General features: G+C 43.5%; 1 protein-coding gene across 1 annotated transcript in view; it reads right to left on the bottom strand.

The window, feature by feature from the left end:
• GREB1 (growth regulating estrogen receptor binding 1) overlaps positions 1 to 20,625 on the bottom strand; it is a 125,659-nt gene extending 105,034 nt beyond the window's left edge. Inside the window, exon 1 of the mRNA XM_083178557.1 lies at positions 20,525 to 20,625. The gene's annotated coding sequence lies outside the window, so the exon portion shown is untranslated. The remainder of the gene's footprint in view (positions 1 to 20,524) is intronic.
• Between the last annotated feature and the right edge of the window lie 405 nt (positions 20,626 to 21,030).

The raw sequence follows: 21,030 nt of genomic DNA, 5'->3' as shown, positions 1-21,030 counted from the left end.
GTGCCAGGCCACATCCACTAATATATATATATACCAGGGCCTATAGACACTGGTTGAGGGAGTGCCAGGCCGCATCCACTAATAAATAAATATATATATATATATATATATATATATATATATATATATATATGTATGTATATGTATGTAATATGAGAGGGGGCACAGAAATAGAGTTATGTATTTATATTAATAAATAAAGCAATTACTCTGTACATTTATGTGATACACACTATAGTGTTCATTTCATTCGTGAGTGCCACTTCTATGCGATGTGTGTGTGTTTGTGTGATCACAGCAATAGGTAACAAGCATATCATTGTGACTTGCATTCTTTTTGGTTGGAGTGCCACTGTCCTGCTACAAGTATATATTTAATATATACACAATAAAGTACGGGGGGCACCAACATTTATGTTCAAGGGGTATTGTGGTGTGTGGCCTAATGTTTAATGGGCATTATGGTGTGGCATAATGTATAAATGTTTAATGGGCATTATGATGTGTGGCATAATGTGTTATGGGTGTTACAGTGTACGCAATCCTGGTGCACTCTGTCTTAAGCTGTGTACACACGGGCAGAAATAGCTGGCAATATGGGCGCTGAGTGAATTTTTTGTCACTATGCACTTTATTATGCCTATATAAAACCTTTTTTGCCTACTAAAATCTGATGCTGCTGGCGTACAGTTTGGTTTCTCTATATTTATATGTATATATTTATTCTAAGAGAAGGAAAAGGGTACTTGTTTCCTAGCGGCGACCATCGCATCGTATACCATAAGCCTAAATATGGTATGCGATGCGATGTGACGCGATCGGATCCGATCTTATACAATTTAAAATCGTATACCATAGTATATGGCATACAATGCGATGGGATACGATTTTAAATTGTATAAGCACCCTAATGGGTGCTTTCAATGTTAAATGGCCCCCCTATACGATTTTTAATTGTATAAGCACCCTAATGGGTGCTTACAATATTAAATACACCCCCACTCCACCCCCACTATCAACACCAAACCGAAGCGTGGTGAGCGCAGCGTTACGCGTCCTCCGACCTTTTCATACCCCCACTATCCATGTCGGTGTGCAGTTGATTTTATATAGTGTGGCAAGCGCAGCGAGCCACCGAGCCCGAAGCGGACGCGTCCTCCGACCTTTTCATACCCCCACTATCCATGTCGGTGTGCAGTTGATTTTATATAGTGTGGCAAGCGCAGCGAGCCCTCGGAGCGCGAGCGGATGCAGAATACATGTAAAGTAATACGCGTGCACTCGCCACACTATATAAAATCAAATCCACGCCAATGTGGATAGTGGGGGTATGAAAAGGTCGGAGGACGTGTACTGCCGCCCCTCGCGGGCTCGCTGTGCTTGCCCCGCTTCGGGTTGGCGTTGATAGTGGGGGTGCATTTAACATTGAAAGCACCCATTAGGGTGCTTATACAATTTAAAATCGCATTGCATGCGGCTATATGGCATGCAATGCGATACAATGCATAAGATGCCATAAGATTTAAATCGTGGGCGCCGTGCTAGGAAACAAGTACCGGAAAAAGCACATGAGGAGAAAGTCTGATAGGGATGTCCAAAATCTTGGAGGTATAAATGGGAGGGAATTTCCAGTTGGCAGCAGAGGCGGCATGCATTTATGGAGCAGAGAGAGCAGGAGGGAGTGTATAGAGAGATAAGGTCAGATATGTAAATGGGAGAGGAATGGGTGATGGCTTTAGAAGTGAGTGTGAGGAGCTTGAATTGTATTCTGAAGGCAAAGGGGAGCCAGTGTAGGGCGTGTAAGAGAGGAGAGGTGGACATACTGTAGTATGTTTGGAGAGGAAGATGAGACGGGCAGCAAGATTGAGGATAGATTGGAGTAGAAAGAAGCAGGTGTCAGGAAGGCCAGAAAAGAGGAGGTTACAGTAGTCCAATCTGGATATACAGTAATTAGTGAGTGGGTGAGGGTGCATGTAGCATCCTGTGTGAGATAGGGCCTGATCCTGGAAATATTTTTGGGGTGGAAACACTATCACACTATGCCCTTTATTGTAGATCAGAGTGCCTCATCTGGTTTCAGTATCTTAATACAGTCCTGCTCATTGTATTATTCAATGAATTTCTTAGATTACATTTTGCCCCATTCTTGATGTCAATAGATCTGTCAACAATAATGGTGGACTACCAGGAATACCCCTGTCCAGTTCTAAACCTCCCTATTGACCACTACTTTGGATCCGGACCAGTCTTCCATCTTTATTCAACCTCCCTCCCGTACACCAGGGAACTCCATCGGCACCTTGGGCAAAACCACCTGAAGCCATTCATCTTAGGCTTATACTTGCTCTATTCAGGACATAAGGTGATACACCAGGAGATTGCCTCTCCACAAAGTGCCTGCCATCTGGACACATCGGACATAACCATTTACATCTAATGGAAGACATTGTATAGGAACGGACCCATACACCTATGGTCACAAAAATACGGTACCGTATGAACTGGACTTTTTAAACCACATTTTTTTATTATTACTATTTAAAAAAAAAAAAATCTTTATTCATTTTTTTAAAGATTTTCATTAAAATTGCTACTTTTACCCTACCATTGGCACATTATCGGTAATTATTATCATCTTTCATTGTTATGCAATTACATTTTTTACTGTCATTTAACTTTACTTAGCGCAGTGTACTCCGTTTTTTCTTCTTTCCAGTTGGGGACTTACTACCCCCTTTTTTCTTACACTGCAGCTTGGCAGAGCTACCCATATCCCCTGCGCCCCCCACACCAGTGGATAACTTGTTATCCACTACTTTCTCCTGTCAACAATAATGCCTGCTAAATCTAAAAGTGGGGCGCAAAAGCGCAAGGAAATGAAGGAAGAATTAGAGAAGAGTTCCAAACTTCCGAAAATAAGCGCTTTTTTCCAACGCGTTGAAATGCAGGATTGTGACAGCGACCCAAAGAGTACCAATGTTGAAAGTACCGAAATGATGCAAGATACTACAGCAAGTACTAGTTGTGAAACAAGGAAAGAGCTTGAAAATGTGGCTGATACTGGTGAAGTAGACATGAGTGATCCTTTATTAAGTGAACATGAATCTGAAACAAATGATACAGTTGAGGAAAATCAAGAATAAACTGTTCAGTATCCCACATTGTGCAGATTTTCCCTTAGAGATCACAGATAGTAAGACAAAAAGATACATCATTTCCCAGGGATCATGCAAGCCCGAATTGCTTTTTCCTAGAGATGAAAAACAAGGAGAAAGATGTTTTTCTAAAAAATATTACAGTATGATAACCAAGGCTGGAGTAGTCATCCCCCGTGCATGGCTTTGTTATTCACCAAAATTGGACAGTGCATACTGTGAGCCATGTTGGCTGTTTGCTGACCGCAGCTCTACCACATATAAAGAAGCATGGGTTAGTGGCGTAAGAGATTGGCGTCATTTGACTGATCGGATAATTAGTCATGAAAAATCCCAACAACACCTAAATGCTTGCATGGTTTTTCAGCACTGGCGAATGCATGGCACTATCGATGAAGAAAATGAAAGAGAAATCCTAAAAGCTAAGAACTTTTGGAGACAAGTATTAGATCGTCTTATTAATGTTACATTAACATTGGCGATGTGTAATCTCCCTTTCCGAGGGCACAGGGAAATTTTAGGGAATCTTAACAGTGGGAATTTTCTGTCAATTGTTGAACTCTTGGCAAATTATGACCCTGTTTTGAAGCAGCTAATAAGCATGCCCAAAGGTTCAGTTCGCTATTTAAGTCATAAAATACAAGACGAGCTTATTGAAATTCTGTCTAAAAGGATAGAGAATGACATTGTTGAAGAAATCAAAGCTGCACCGTTTTTCTCTATCATTATGGATACAACACAGGATATTTCAAAAACTGACCAACTTAGCCAAGTATTTCGTTATGTGAAAGTTGAAACCAATGAACTGAACTTAATAACTAATGTTCAAATCAAGGAATCCTTTTTAGGGTTTCATGAAATATCGGATCAAACTGCTGCTGGTCTTGAAAAAGAAATAGTGAACTCCATTGAAAGAAAAGGCTTGGATCTAGCAAAGTGTCGCGGTCAAGGGTATGATGGTGCGGCAAATATGAGCGGAATTTATTCTGGAGTGCAAGCTAGAATCTCTAGGAGGGAACCTAGTGCAGAATATGTACATTGTGCTGCCCACAAACTGAATCTTGCACATAATGTTTGTGTTCAGGGTATACCTGAAGTAAAAAAATTCTACGACGTTCTGGAAAGAGTGTACACTTTCTTTGGGCACAGTATCAAACGATGGGCCATGTTATCTGAATTAGCATCTCTCTTCGACACTGGAAGTGATATTACTTTAAAAAAATTATGTCCAACACGCTGGTCTTCAAGGAACGACTCACTTACTGCTTTGAGATTCCGGTATAAGGACATAATGAAGGCTCTGTCAAAAATAATCCTGATCAGCAAAAACAAGGATGAATGTAATGAAGCCTCTAGTCTGAAGAAAATGTTAGGGTGTTTTGAGTTTGTGTTACGGATCGTGCTTCAAAAAAAGATTGTGGAAACTGTCAATACTGTTTCTAAATGCATACAAGCAAAAGAGACTCAGTTAGAAAATGCGGCAAAGTTAATTAGTAATGCGACAGAGTCACTGAGGTTATTTAGAAATAATTTTGAAAAAGCTAAAAACATCGCAGTCAACATGTCTCAAATGTGGAGTGTGGAGGTCAAGTTTACATCAAAAAGGGGAAAGACCGTAAAAAGACAGTTTGATGAGTTATGTGAGGATGAAAGACTGAATATAAGACTGAGAGATACTTTAAAGTGAACGTTTTCTATGGTTGTTTGGATATACTTGTGGCCCAAATGTCAAATCGCTTTCAAAGTCTGAATGCCACGGTCCAAAAGTTTAAAGCCATTCTACCTAATACACTTGTGACAGCAGCAGATGACGAGCTCTATAAAGATGTTGAAAACTTAGTGAAACATTTCTCCAAGGACTTTTCTAGTTCTTTCCCAGGACAATTGCTTGCATTTAGGGCATGTTTAAAAGCAGACATATCAAAATTAGCTACAGTGGAAGACTTGGCAAAGCTACTTATAGTTCATAATAGTTTTTTAGCCTCAAGTTTTTCAGAAGTATGTACAGCAATTATTTTATTTCTGTCCATCCCAGTAACCGTAGCGACTGCTGAACGTTCCTTCTCAAAGCTAAAACTAATTAAGAACTACCTACGCAGCACAATGGGACAAGAAAGGCTACAAGGATTAGCAATATTGTCCATTGAAAATGAGAGGGCTAAGAAAATACAACTGGAAAAGATCATTGATGAATTTGCTGAACGAAAAGCCAGAAAGATGAATTTCCAGACATAGTTTTGAGTAGAAAACTAAGGATTGACTTCTGGATCAGCAGGTTTTGAACTTCAGGTTTTCTTTTCGCTCTGGGGCTGAATTTGTTTGAATTTCATTGCAGTTCCTGCTGAACAATGAGCACTTAAAGCACACTGAGGAGCGTATCTTTTGTTTACAACATGAAGAACTTAGTTTAGGGTGTTTCTTATATCCCACTTCATCTCAGATGTGTATTTGCACCGTTCTTTTAAAATGGACATACATTTATTTTTTGAAATTATTTGTAGGAGATGTAAGCACAGGATGTTTTTGAAGTTTTGTTATGGGGAAGGGGAGTTGTTCAAAGTTTTTATGGTATTTATTTATACTTATAATTCTTGAAATTTGAATAAAACAAAAATAAATATGGTGCTTTTTTGTGTGTTTGGGTGAGGGGGGGGGGGGGGGGGGCAAAGCATTTTTTGCACCTGGGCCCACAACTCTCTAGTTCCGCCACTGCACCTGTCTGATCCACAGGACACCCCCTGATTAAGAATAAGGGGGGTATTCAATGTGCCGCGGCTATTGCCGACGGGGAAATAGCAGCGGGTCCTCTCTCAGTGCTGTCTTTACCGACAGCATTGAAGAGGGATCACAGCAGAATGAGCCTGACTTTAGAAGTTGCCGGGCCGTTCTGCCGATAACGGCCATGGATTGTCGTGATCCCGGCCTCAGATCGACAATCCATGCCATTTTTGCCCCCTTGCGCCAATCGGCAGGTGGGACATTGAATCCCGTCTGTCATTCAGCTGTTGATCGAAACGCAAATGGGCCAGGATCATGGCTGTCGGGAGGGATCGACAGCCATGATCATGGATTGAATATTCCCTCTAAACCACTTAAATCAGGCCATTTGGAAGGTGTGTATGCCGCTTTGATCATCAAATAGCGGCTGGCAACATCGCTAAGCAATAGGATGCAAGAGGATGCGGTACACCAATACTGTGTCCATGGAGAATCCGGGGGTTAAGATAATCAATGCAGGGCAGCAGGAGATTTATAGCAAAAATGGGGGTCTCCTGCAGTATGCGGGAGGGTAGGCAACTCGGAACTAGGGTCTATATGGAACAGACTGAAGACATTGCAAGGCCTCACAATGGCAGAGTCTCTTGATGATATCAAAGAGATGATACTGCATAAGATGGACACCATCTTGTGATTGGCAACCTGCAGTGCGGCCAATCAACCGGAAGGCTCGCACAATGAACTTTTAAAATGAACAGCCCATTACCTTGGGAAATAGAAGGCGGATGTCATCATGAAATCAACAGTGACAATGTCGACACTGATAAAGTCAACATTCATGATGTCAATGTGGTTAACCTGGAAAATTATTATTATTACTTTGGCTTATAATTATCATTTCTTTTTAAGAAAGCTCCCAGGCCAAGAAATGATGTTACTGAATGCCAATTCTGCCCAATTCTGTCCCTTCAGATAATGTTATCCTTTTATGTTATTAACCCTCACATGAGCAAACCAAATAAAATATTAAGCATATTATTAGCACAATGCGCGGCTTAACACCTCCGGGACTGCGAACCAGAATAGATGGTCAGCCAGAACCAATGATCAATGCTCTGATCTGCTTACTAAGCAGCACTGCTGACCCCAGAGGCGAGAATGGGGTCAGTCTAATCTGGGCCTCGGGGACTGAGACAGCAGACGTTGGCCTCTAATTGAGACGTGGGAACTAACAGTTAGATCCCTTCCAAATGTAATGTGATTCCTTGGCCTGGTGCTTTTACCCCAAACAAGCTGAAGGAAGCATTAGCATGACAATTAAAACAACCTTTCCTCCAGGTTCAGTAATGGTACAAGCCCCTAGAGATGGAATCTAATGCTCGGATGCCTCTGCTTACATATCTCCTCCTACCCTCTTATACATGCATTAATTAAAGAGGCTGCACAGATCGGACGTGCTGCGGGCTACTGCCTGTATTAGAAGGAGGAGGAGGAGGAGTGGATAATGACAGGGGCCTTATAACATGCCTTATTGGTATTTATTAAACCTATTATTATTTCAGAAACCAATCAGATTCTGTCTATCATTTTGTAGGATGCAATAAAGAAATGAGAAATTTTTATTGGTTGCTATAGGCAACCTCACCTCACTTCAATTTTTATAAGCATTAGAAAATGTAACTGTCCTTTGGGGTCAATGGGCCTGATTCTGGTTGAGTTGGTAAGCTGCGAGGTTTGCAACTTACCGAGTCAAAGAGTGCCCACCCCGCCAAAAAAGCACCCACTCCTACGCCACCGTATCCCCTGGCAACCATGTGAGGGGATGTGTTATGAAAACACATCCCCTTGTATGTGCCCGCAGCAGGAGAGGTCATTTGATGGTCAAATGATTTATCCTGGGATCCGGACGAAAACAGGGAAGGCGGCTGTCATGTGACATCAGCCGCCCTCCCCCGGCACACTGCGTTACGGCCGCATTTACATGGGAAGGCCCAGCGTTTGCATGGGGAAGCGTACTGGGGACATGATATTTAGCGGACAGTAATGGAGACATCTGTAACTGGCACTACTGGGGACATCTGTAACTGGCACTACTGGGGACATCTGTAACTGGCACTACTGGGGACATCTGTAACTGGCACTACTGGGGACATCTGTAACTGGCACTACTGGGGACATGATATGTAATGGACAGTACTGGGGACATCTGTAACTGGCACAACTGGGGACATGATATGTAACTGACAATACTGGATACATCTGTAACTGGCACTACTGGGGACATGATATGTAACTGGCACTACTGAGGACATCTGTAACTGGCACTACTGGGGACATCTGTAACTGGCACTACTGGGGACATCTGTAACTGGCACTACTGGGGACATCTGTAACTGGCACTACTGGGGACATGATATGTAATGGACAGTATTGGGGACATCTGTAACTGGCACAACTGGGGACATGATATGTAACTGACAATACTGGATACATCTGTAACTGGCACTACTGGGGACATGATATGTAACTGGCACTACTGAGGACATCTGTAACTGGCACTACTGGGGACATCTGTAACTGGCACTACTGGGGACATGATATGTAACGGACAGTACTGGATACATCTGTAACTGGCACTACTGGGGACATGATATGTAATGGACAGTACTGGGGACATCTGTAACTGGCACTACTGGGGACATGATATGTAACTGACAGTACTGGATACATCTGTAACTGGCACTACTGGGGACATGATATGTAACGGACAGTACTGGGGACATCTGTAACTGGCACTACTGGGGACATGATATGTAATATATGATGTGTATATTCAACATAGATACCTCATTCAAATCTAAAAATATTCTGAAATATGGAATAATCCGTTATCCAATAGGTTTCTGGTCCTGAGCATATTAATAAGGGATACTCAACCTGTAATTAAAAATTACCAGGAATTCTCCAACACGACGCACAGAATCAAATCAGACTAATACTGCGATAATAAATGTGGCATTTAATGGGGATTCTACCTGTGCTCCCCCTGACTGAAATCAATGTACAGGGAACTTTGTTTTTCTCATCCTCTTCCATACTGTGCTGCCAGGAGGCCTCTTGCTTGGCAGGGGGCAAGGAACGTGGTGAGATAGCTGCTTATGTCTTTCAGGTCCGCAGGCATAGGTCATGACAAGTGACCACTGCGGACAAAGGATCCATTGGAAATCTCTCATGTGCTTCTTTTTCTGATATCCAGACTTTTCTATAGCGTGACCCGTGACCTCTCACATAAAGCATTCAGGGAACATCAGACATGTCAAGAGCCTTCACCAGTCTGGCCACGGCTACCGTTCCCACACTGTCTTTGTGGCGGACAAGCCAAGTGGCAGCAAAATACAAACTATGTGCTAACAAAAGAAAGGGTTCTTTTTATTTATTTTTTATAAAAAGCCTGCAGAGGGTGTAATGAGGTTCAAAGGTCAAGACTACTTCAGAATAGGAGAGTGAAAACTTATATTTTACCATTGTGTACAAAGAAAATCCATCCTACTTGAATGCACCCTTATATGAGAGGAGCGAATTAGTAATTGTGGTCCTAAGTCGGATGCAGCAGGGGTGATGTCGGACGGAGTGGAGTGTTGTCGGAAGCAGCTGGAGCAATGTCGGATGAAGCTTGAACAATGTCAGACAAAGTGGAGCTGTGTCAGACACAGTTTAGATATAGCAGTGGAGCTAAGTTGGAAGCAGTAGAATTATGTTGGAAGCAGTGGAGCTATTTCAGATGCAGTGGAGCTATGTCAGATGCAATGGTGCTATGTCAGAAGTAGCGGAGCTATGTTGGAAGCAGTGGAGCAATGTCGAACTCAGTAGCTGGACGATGGACACAGTTCAGCTATGTCAGATGCAGTGGAATTATGTTGGACACAGCTAGAGTGATTTCAGACAATGTGGATCTATATCGACACAGTGGAGCTATGTCGGATGCAGTGGCGCTATGTCGGATCTAGTGGAGCTATGCAGTTGAGCTATGTCAGATGCAGTGGAGCTATGTTGGATGCAGTGGAGCTATGTCAGATGCAGTGGAGCTATGTCGGATGCAGTGGAGCTATGTCGGATGCAGTGGCGCTATGTCGGATGTAGTGGAGCTATGCAGTGGAGGTATTTCGGATGCAGTGGAGCTATGTTGGATGCAGTGGAGCTATGTCAGATGTAGTGGAGCTATGCAGTGGAGCTATGTCAGATGCAGTGGAGCTATGTCGGATGCAGTGGAGCTATGTCGGATGTAGTGGAGCTATGTCGGATGTAGTCGAGCTATGTCGGATGCAGTCGAGCTATGGCAGATGCAGTGGAGCTATGGCAGACGCAGTGGAGCTATGTTGGACACAGCTGGAGTGATTTGAGACCATATGGATCTATATCAGATACAGTGGAGCTATGTCGGATGCAGTGGAGCTATGTCGGATGCAGTGGAGCTATGTCGGATTTTACCAAAGGTCACGCTGCAGTGGCCCGGACTCAGTTGAAGATATAGATGAAACGTGTCTTTGGGGGATATTCAATCTCCCGCCTCCCTGTCTTCCCCAACAGCATTGAACAGGGTTCACGGCAGAACGTGCCAGACTATACGGGCAGTCGCGTACGGAACGGCTGGGAATTGACGAGCTCCCGGACGCAGCTCACCGACTTCTGTCTGTTTCTCGCGGCCACGCCCCCCTTCTTGGCGCTTGGCAGGCGAGAAATTGAATCCCGCTTGCGGAATCAGCGCCGAGCAGCCAGAGAACGGGACAGGGTCATGGCTGTCGGGCCAGCCCAATTCCCCGACGGTCAGGTATGTGAACGGCGAACATTAAACAGGTTTAAAAATCCTGATTCCTCAATCCCAACTGAAAACAGTCGGAATTGACAATTCGGGCATTTTTGGCTGACCGGAACGTCAATTGGCGGATCCGATCAGTGGTTCTGCCCGGGTCCAGAATTGCTGCATAGATAGATGTAAGTGGGCAATTACCTAGAATACATATCATTGCAGATTTGCCAGTGTTCTACTACAGAGTAACTCCTCTCTTTACGTATTGAGTTACATCTTACACAAAGAATGAAGTATGTTATCTATAACCAGCATTAACTGCTATTACTCCCTCCTGTATTAGCATCTTCAACACAAATGGCCAACTTAATGTTTATGTTGTTTAAATCAGCTAAATATATAATAATGCCAAAGCTGTCAACATGATAAACAATCAATTGTTCTCAACTGGCTATTTCGGCACAATATTACCAAGATTTGCTTCCTGTTATTGCCTGAGCATAGAGCACAGTCACAGTATTGTGTAATATCCTAGGGCAGCGAATATAAGCAACTTTGTTTTACAGCAATCGCACAGACGGAAGACAAAAAGCAATCTGAGTAATAAAGGAAACTTCTATAAGTTATACAGCTGTAACAGTCCAGTGCCACCAAGCCCCCACCCCTCCCCCTACCCGACTGCTTTTATCTTCCCTTTCATGAATGAAATATAAAAGGATGCGGGGCACAGATAGCACTGATATCAACAGTAGTCAGTAAGTAGTCAGTAAGAACGAGGAGAACATTGCTAGAACAGTCAATGGAAGAAATTCTGGAACCAGGGGCATAGCCTTCAGTATTAAGACTATGGTTCCGATTCAGACCCGTAGACATCGGATAAACGAAAGGCCGCACATGCGCATGGTCCACAGTGTGCATGCACACTGTCATCCTGCATATGGACCATCCGAAGGCTAGACTTCACTGGCCGTAGACAAGATGATTGGCAGGTGCCGGGCGTTTGGGGTTGGAATGCTGGCATTTTCTGTGAGTGCACAGGGGCGGGGGTGGAGCTCAGTGGGGCGGGGGTGGAGCACAGCAGGGCGGGGGTGGAGCTCGGAGGGTCAGCATTTACCTGTTCGCTGGGCTCCGAACACTCTGAATCAGGCACTATATCACGCACCTTCTAAAGGTGTATGCCAAGAAATTGCCTGAAACCAATCAGCTTGTAGGTAATATTTTGTAGCATGTACATAATAAATGATCTAGAAGCTGATTGGTTGATGGGGCAACATCTTTTGGGTCCAGTGTTCCTACTTTGACAGCAATGTTCTCTTTGTTCTTACTGACTTCTAGTGTTGTGTGTGCCCTTTTATATATAATTCATGAAAGGAGTTTGGGTTTTCTCGGGGTACTCCGATTTGCTCCCACAATCCAAAAATATACTGGTAGGTTCATTGGCTCCCAACAAAATTAACCCTAGAATGTCTATGTGTGCACGTAAATGTGGTAAAGTGATAAAGTGGTGATAATGTGTACGGTGATAATACACCAGCCAATCAGTTGTGTTTGAAAAATGACAATTAGGAGTTGATTGGCTGGTGCATTATCACCTTCCACTTTATCACCGCTTTATCATGTTACCAGGCTTAATACATCTGCTCCATAGATTGTAAGCTCACCTGGTGCAGGGACGGATATGAATGTTCAAAATGATTGGAATAATGGTTTAATTAAAACTTGCAAATGTGCATTTCAAAACTGAAGTTACAAGAAGGCCGGTGCAGGCGACGTATGGCCGGGTTTTACAGCAACACAGCCATCTAAATAAGCAGTCTTTTAACTCACATTAACCAGTCACAGTGATTGAAACCAAGTGTTGGCTTCAAAAGCCATCACATAACCCTTGCAGAGGATGTTTAACACAACAGCATCAAAGGAGCAGCCAGCTTGTGTGGAACACACTGGAGAACAGGTAGCTGCAATTCTGCGGGGAGACATTGAGCAGAGGTGGCCTGTACAATAGCCAAGACACAAGCCTGACAATTGACACTTCCCTGTCTAAGGCTGCGAACAAAGGATCAAAAACGCATGTTTCAAAAAAGAGGAAATAAAGGCTGAGACTCCAGCACCTTCGTGTTCCCTCGGTAGCACTTTAATAGTCAGCTCTTGGTTGTAACAGTCAATTACCAGGACATGGGAGGAGTAGCGTGTGAATAGGGCCCAAGGCCACTGGGTCTGTGAATGACAATACTGCTTCCCTATTTACGTCTACCAGGAAAGTTACTACAACTCTGGGAGATACCGAACTGTAGCGACCTTCAGACAGGGAAACCAGCCCAAATGTCTTTTTAAAGGGACATTAATGATTTACCTCTAATTTTGAAGGCAATTTTTTAGAGGTTTTTTTATTTGTGTATTTTTTAATTAATTGGACTTTTATCTACTGCCAAAGAATTTTACTGTTGTATTTATAATTTGGCCACTATTTTGTTACAGCTTTCTCATCCCCCTCATACTACTATTATATAACCATAATAACGTTCTTTTAAATACTCTCGGATGACTGTCGAATGACTGACCTTAGGGGAAGAGGTAACGAACCTTATAAAATGAGTGGGGAAGTGTCCATAGCAACCAAGCATATTATAGGATGTACTTGATAAATGTTAGCTAGAGCTGATTGGGGGCCAGATGTTCTAAGCCTTGAAAGTGGCAGCCAATCAGTTCATATCAGTCATTTAAAAAATGACAGGAGCTGGTTGATTGGTAGTTTATGACTCTCCACTTTATCAGTCTTAAGGTGGCCATACACAAGCAGATTTATCTTCAGATCTGGCTGGTTGGAACAAAAACCTGTTATGGATGAGAGCAAATGACAGTTAACCATTTGCTTGGAAATGCTGGAAAACTGACAAACTGTCACTCATCCATAACCATGTTTTTGTTCCAACCAGCCAGATCTGAAGATAAATCTTACTAGTGTATGGGCACCTTAACGCTTTGAGTGCCAACATCTCTGTGATCCTGTAAACTTCAAAAGAGCTGCACATGAACTTTATCTCAGTAAAATTAAACATTTTAATAAAAAAAAAAAAAACACCTATCCGGAATAATATATCAGCAGCATTTTAAACATATATTTCAAGCTAGTGCAATTAAATCTGATTATAAAGCAGGAAGGACATGAGTGAAGCACACAGTTATTTGTATAATCCACACTTATTTTTTTGGTTGGGAGCCAGCTAACCTACCAGTATATTTTTGGATTGTGGGATGAAATCGGAGTACCCAGAGGAAATCCAGGCAAGCACGGTGAGAATATACAAACTCTGCACAGTTAGGGCCATGGTGGGAATGGAACCCATGACCTCAGCCTTGTGAGGCAGTAATGCTAACCACTACACCATCCGTGCTGCCAGTGTGTGTCCCTAGCGCTGGCTGTTTCCATAATTATTATCTATTATTTTTACAGTGAGACATAGAAGTAAGAAGCCCCTTGCGGGACCCCCGCGATGGAGAATAGTCCCTGTTAGCCAAGATCCCGAGTGTTGGGCATTTAAAAGTTGGAATTCCGATGTCGGTATTGTGACCGTCAGAATCCCGACATTTGGGAGGTCATCCAGCACCCCTGAGGAGGGGTGGAACAAGAGAAACTGTGGGGACAGGCATAAGAGGAGGAAGCCAGAGTAGAGTTGAAGCAACAATCAGAGGAAGAGCGGGGGGGACAGGAGAGAGTGTGGGCAGAAATGATATGGGTAAAATGTGGAAAATATGGAAAACTCAAGGAGATTTTGGAAACCTGGAACACGGGTATCAAACGTTAGGCCGAGACCAACTGTAAGCACGTAACGCTCCGCTCTTTTCTATGATGTGCAGACAGAACTTGGTGATAAGAGGGCAGGCAAGGTGGAACATTCAGGTCTGGAAATGTTCTTATTTTTGGCCCAACATCATAAATCTCACTAATAATTTAAACGTACGGATTTACAATTTAGAGGCCAGGGGAAATATTGCAAGTATGTATAAGAGTGTGGTAGGAGAAACAGTCTATAAGCTGGGGACACCAGATGAGCACATGCACACATTCTGATATTGCCTTGGTCGTGTGTATAATCTGGATGTCACTACCTGCTGCACAAGTGACTGCAGAGCCCCCACACGGGCGGCGTGGATTAAGTGTTCTCAGCAGAGCACACAGGAAATTAACACACTGGGTGGATGGTTATTAGGTGTTGAGGACGGAACGTTAAGACTTATCCGGTTATACCGCCAAACATAAATCAGCCCAATAGAGTACCAATAGAAGCCTCTAGCCACATACAAGGCCAGCTGTTCCCTAATCTATAGCACTGAAAGCATGATAAATAACAGAAAAACAATGATGGAAAAAAAGAAAAAACAGGACTATGTAAAAACCGGGCCCGGACTAGACCCGGACCGCCGGGCCGGACATCAAGATATGCAGTCCGGAGCTTGTAGTGTCCGATCCGTGGGGTGTGTAGTCCGGAGGGTTCCCTGTGATAGCTATCACCAGGGACATGGGAAAGGGGAGATTACAGCCTCCCCTTGTGGTCTGGACCGTCTGGTTTTTGCTACATGTCCGGACCATACCGGGAGGATTTATTCCCCCCCTCCTCTCCCTAGTGACAGGTGTCACAGGCAGCCTCCCGGACAGGACACCCCCCGGACCAGACACTACAAGCTCCAAAATGCAGAGTTTGATATCCGGTCCGGCGGTCCGGGGTCTTGTCCTGGTCCGGTTTTTACCCATACCTGAAAAAAACATACATTAAATCAACATCTGTCTAACTTTGAGGATACTGATTGGAGCATGGGATTCACATGAGCGCTTAGCGTTCTCTACTGGTCCTATTATCAAGGAGATAGAAAATTTATATTGTCATCTTTTATGCAGAAGTGCAAAAAGGGGAAAGGTCAGCACATACCTGGCACACATACCCACGGGTGGAATGCAAGGCGCCCAAGGTTTCTACAACGAAACCTGTGCTGAATTGTGCCATATACAGAGGATCCGAACATAGGGCCCGATTCATTAGTAAATTTGCTGCGGGGACCGACAGTACGGCTCTGTGCATGCGTAGGGGCCTGTATACACATGTGCAGGGCTGCAGTGCGAACCCCTTTGTCAATGATCACATTCGTCACGGTGTTTACACGGGTAGGGGAGGGAGGGAGGCCAGAGCAGGGGAAGGCCTAGTATTTTGTGGGCATCCTCCTGAAAACGCTGGGCGTTCCCTTTGAGAACACAGACGGGCAGCCTGTACTTTCCAATTCTCTCGCACACTAATATATGCATGCCCCATAAAAGCAAGGACAATACACTGATGAAAGTACAAGTACAGACAATGAGACAGCAATACATGTGACACAATGGGTGGGCATTCTTCCTCTCTCTCTTTATGAGGGACAATTCCCTGCCTCTGTACTTGGTGCCATTCTCCTGCACATGCAGCGTCCTCATCATTGCTGCTACCCATGTGCTGTGTCTATATATATATATATATATATATATATACTGTATATACACAAATAGCACAGCACTGCCCTGCAGAGGGAATACAGACTGGAAGTAATACAATTAATCGTAAAAGTTCCGGGGTTATGAATATAAAACATTAGCGGTATCCCTTCACAGATGTAACTGGATATGGTTGTGGTTTGCTTCCCATACAAGACAGGGGTAGGGGTATGTTGTATTCTTCCTAATAACATGAATGTAACAATAGCACTTTATCGGGGCCAGGCAGGCTTGTAGCGGCCCAGGGTGTGGTATAACGGACCGACAGTTGGGATTCCGATAGGGGGGCAAGTGCAAAGAAGCCCCTTGCGGGCTCATTGGCTCACTGGGTTTGCCACATGTTCTATTCTCTTTCCAGGGGGGTCGTGGACCCCCACAAGGGAGAAAAGTTGGGATCCCAACTGTCGGGCATTTAACAGTAGGGATTCTGATGCCGGTAAACTGACCGGCGGGATCTTGACTGCTGGGCCAACATCCAGCACTCCTGGCCCACAGGGGTCCAGGGGAAATCCTTGGGGTGCACTCCCTGAAACCCCCCTTCCTCTAGGCATCAGGCTGCCGAATCCGCATTGAAATGATACATTGCTACTTTATAGGAGGGTCGATACCTGGTAGATTAGGATAGACAGATTCGCCCTCTTGCCAATCAAAGTGCGCGACACAATCCTGTCCCACAGGTACAGTGTATTAATGTGATATATAGACACAGGATCAGCATCATGTGCTTAATTATTATAGCACATTGCAAGGACACTGATGTATTCACTACATCCAGTGTGGTTTCAGGTGATAGATGTACAGTATCGAGATAGACAGTCAATTGGTCGACGCCCACTGCATGGAGCATAAGCATTGGGTAACCGAAACCACTGTCAGAGGATTGATACTGTGCTTCTGTGAATAAAACTTTATTAACATTACATAGAGGGAATTGCTTACTCGCATGTTTGAGTTGACACCTAAATCGCTGTCTGAACATAACACAATCAGCCCGTTGTAAGAGTATATTCACTGCGCTGATTCACATAGAGTACAACGGCAGACCTTGTAGCTGTAGTTGCTGCACCGTACATCTATAGCTGTTGTCTCAGGTGCTCTTCTGTTTACCTACATTTCCATTAGCATCAATGGCAACAGAGGCATAAAGTGCCCATACACTAGGGAGATATACATGCAATTTTCCACTCTTTATTAGGGTCGAAGGGTGTGAGGTGCCGTTCGAGTGCTGGTTAAACGCTGGAAATGGCACCCGAATGAAGCCGATCTCGCACCCTTCGCTGGGCCGAATTTGCTTAAAATTGCTTGCACCCCTATGGAGGTGTGAGCACTTTTAAGCGAATTCAGTCCGCTGTAAAGTGCTCCCGATGCCGTGATGATTCACGAGAGTGAATTATCCACAACTAATAGGATCGACCCCACTGTCTCCTATGCATATCATTTGTGTTTATATCATTATGGACCTTTTATTGTATATTGGTAATTGTACAACCATGGGTGAAATGTAATAGGATGAGAAATGCAGAAAGTGAGAGATTTGGTAAGAAATCTCCAGGTTTTTTTAAAGCGGTAATCATTTACACTGCAAAACTTTTTGAAGTGTAAATGATTGCCGCTTTAAAAAAACTGGAGATTTCTTAGCAAATCTCTCACTTTCTGAATCTCTCATCCTATTACATTTCACCCCATTACTCTAATCAAAGGGGTATATATATAAAAGGCCCCAGAGACCCCCAAACCATCCAGCACCTGAAGAAGGTGTAATGGGCCCCATACATCAGCAATCACAATTTATGGATTTTCAGATACAGGGATTTTTTGGCCAGATAAATGGATTTTACAATCTATCTGACTTGCCCACACATTACAGATTTATTTCAGTGATCGGCAGATTTTTCCATCTAAAGATTACACCTTCATATCTGGAAATTGCCCAATCGATTGTCATTTCAGCTGTTCATAATGTCAATAGATGAAGAAGACGAATTGGGAATGCCCACACATATAAAAAAGATCTGCAGCTAATACCAGATTATTAAACATGTTTAAAAACTTGATTAAGCAATCGATTGGCGATTTTGATTGGGATTGTTAAAAGGGGGAGCCCACACATCTAAAATTAATTGTGGCAATCATCTCCATATCTGAAAATTGTCACAATTAATTGCTGATGTATGGGGCCCTTAAGCTACACTGAAGAGCGTTGAGCGTACAACAGACCTAAATCCGGTCCAGCACCCTGGGAGAAAGCTCACTTTAATACCGTCATCGCGCCGCCACTATTGCGAGGAGGCCTTTCTAAAACACGGACACACAAAGACAGATTGCTTTTCACCTCCAGCTGGGCTATTATCCAGGACTACTCATACAGGTTATTATACCATCCCTCTCCTGTATACTGTCTATGCGATTGGCCACCTGACGATTTCCTGCAGCTTTCCCTTATAAATGCTGCTCAGCGCGTCCCCACTTTCCCTAGCAGGAATTGAATACGCCAAATATGGTCTCGTATTGATTTCTATGTGCACAAAGATAATTGTTATTATTTGTTTGTTTATTATACTTTACTTTTTAACCATATACAGTATTATTGATTACATTTTTAAACAGTGTTGTATTATTCAGTGCTGTCCATAATCCTCTTTTTTCCAATTGTATTTATTGAGGGACCTCACACACCCTTCGTGGTCAGCAGCTAGTGTCAGCGCCTAATGATCCACTTTCTTCTCTTAGAAGATAGATAGATAGATAGATAGATAGATAGATAGACAGACAGACAGACAGACAGACAGACAGACAGACAGACAGACAGACAGACAGATAGATAGATAGATATGAAATAGATAGTTATTAGATAACTATAGATAGATAGTGGGCAGTACAGCTGGTGTAATGGATAGCATTACTGCCTCACAGCACTGAGGTCATGGGTTCGATCCCCACCATGGCTCTAAATGGCGGAGTTTGTATATTCTCCCCGTGCTTGCGTGGGTTTCCTCCGGGTTTGTGTTTGTGTGTGTGTGTGTGTGTGTGTGTGTGTGTGTGTACATGTGGTAGGGAATATAGATTGTAAGCTCCACTGAGGCAGGGACTGATGTGAATGTTCAACTATTCTCTGTAAAGCGCTGCGGAATATGTGTGCACAATAGATAGATAGATAGATAGATAGATAGATAGATAGATAGATAGATAGATAGATAGAGTAATTAAATAGATAGATATGAAATAGTTATTAGTTAGATAGATAGAATTAGCTAGATATGAATTAATTATAATTATAGATATGAAACAGGTATTAGTAGAGAGAGGGATTATGGATAGATATACAGACAGACAGATATGAAAGGGTTATAAGATAGATGATTGATAAATAGATAGATGGTTATAAAATAGCTATAATTCACTAGATAGATAGATTGATATTAAATATATAGTTATTAGATATGAAATAGTTGTAGATAGGAAATAGATAGATAGATAGATAGATAGGGTACTTCCTCATCTTTGTGGCCACCGCTTATGCAACTGAACTTACGTAATGGTGCTGATAAGCACCATCGTCTTTCTCCGCTTCGCTCGCCACAACTTAACTACTTAACTAAAGATAATAGATGGTGGCGTGGACACAGGAGGGTGGCATGGACACAGGGGGGTGGCGTAGACCCAGGGCGGTGGTGCGGTTCCCTTGCCGAAAATCCTTACGTAGCGGTTAAGTATCGACTAACGCAACTGGCATAGCGGTGGCCGCAAAGATAAGGAAATCCCCAGATAGTTATAATTAGCTAGATATGAAACAGTTATTAGTAAAGAGTGGGATTATAATAAATACATATGAAATAGATAGATAGATAGATAAATAGATATGAAATAGTTATTAGATAGTTATATAGTTAAAGTAAATATTCTGTGTATTTATTATTTTCAAAATGAGTACTGCCATAAACAAGTAATCATACATCCACGACATGATCTGCAATAACACACATGCTGTGACAGTGACACCCAGCCACTGAGTACATGAGCTGCGGCGCTCTATAACACATGACAGGAGTTACTTTATAACAAAGTGCCGCAGACTACCCAGCGCTGGCTGCGTGTGTGGACTGGTCTCCCAGCACATACCTCTATGGCCAGTACACCCAGTAACCTCATCGCCCTAAGGGCAGCTGCCAGCACACACAGCAGAGCGTGCAATGCCAGGAGTGCCGGTAGTTGTGCACCCACCTCCAGCATGGACAGCACCTGGTGCTCCCAGTACAGTGCAATAGCATATGCTGGTGCTATATAAGTCATTGATAATAAAGAATTCCGCATTTATGCACTCACCTCTGGGGTGTCCTGCCCGGACTGCTGCCAGAGATATTTGTGTGTACAGAGGTGAGCGGAGCTTCTGGCTGCCTAGATGCTGCTGCTGCTGCTGCTGCTGCTGTCTCCTGTTGCTGAGTGCCTCCCCTCCCCCTGCCCTACTCAGACAGGACTCCCCCACCTCCCCTCTTCTATAACTAGCAGTTCTTCTTGTTTGCTCTAAGATGCAGTACTACTACTACTTCTCAAGGGGAGTGGATATGGGGAGGGGGGTTGGGGATGTAATGCATGGGGGGAGAAAGGTGTAAGGAGGGATAAGGAGGGAGGCTGGGACAGGGCTGCCCCCAGGGGCAGGCTGAGACCTTGCAGGCAGGGGTCAGGGAGTCTCTGACAGATCCCTGCAGTCCCATCACTCTCCCACAATAGCACACACAGAGGATAAAGCAGAGGAGCAGAGATTCCCACCATTAGACAACTAGAGGCATGAAAAGAGACGTGTCATTGACAAGCAGGACTTGCAGAGTGAC

Source organism: Crinia signifera, chromosome 3, assembly GCF_055691185.1.
Source record: "Crinia signifera chromosome 3, ASM5569118v1, whole genome shotgun sequence".
NCBI classification, from domain to species: domain Eukaryota; kingdom Metazoa; phylum Chordata; class Amphibia; order Anura; family Myobatrachidae; genus Crinia; species Crinia signifera.
Note: the sequence above shows the minus strand (reverse complement) of the source record. Positions and strands in the feature narration are given on the sequence as shown.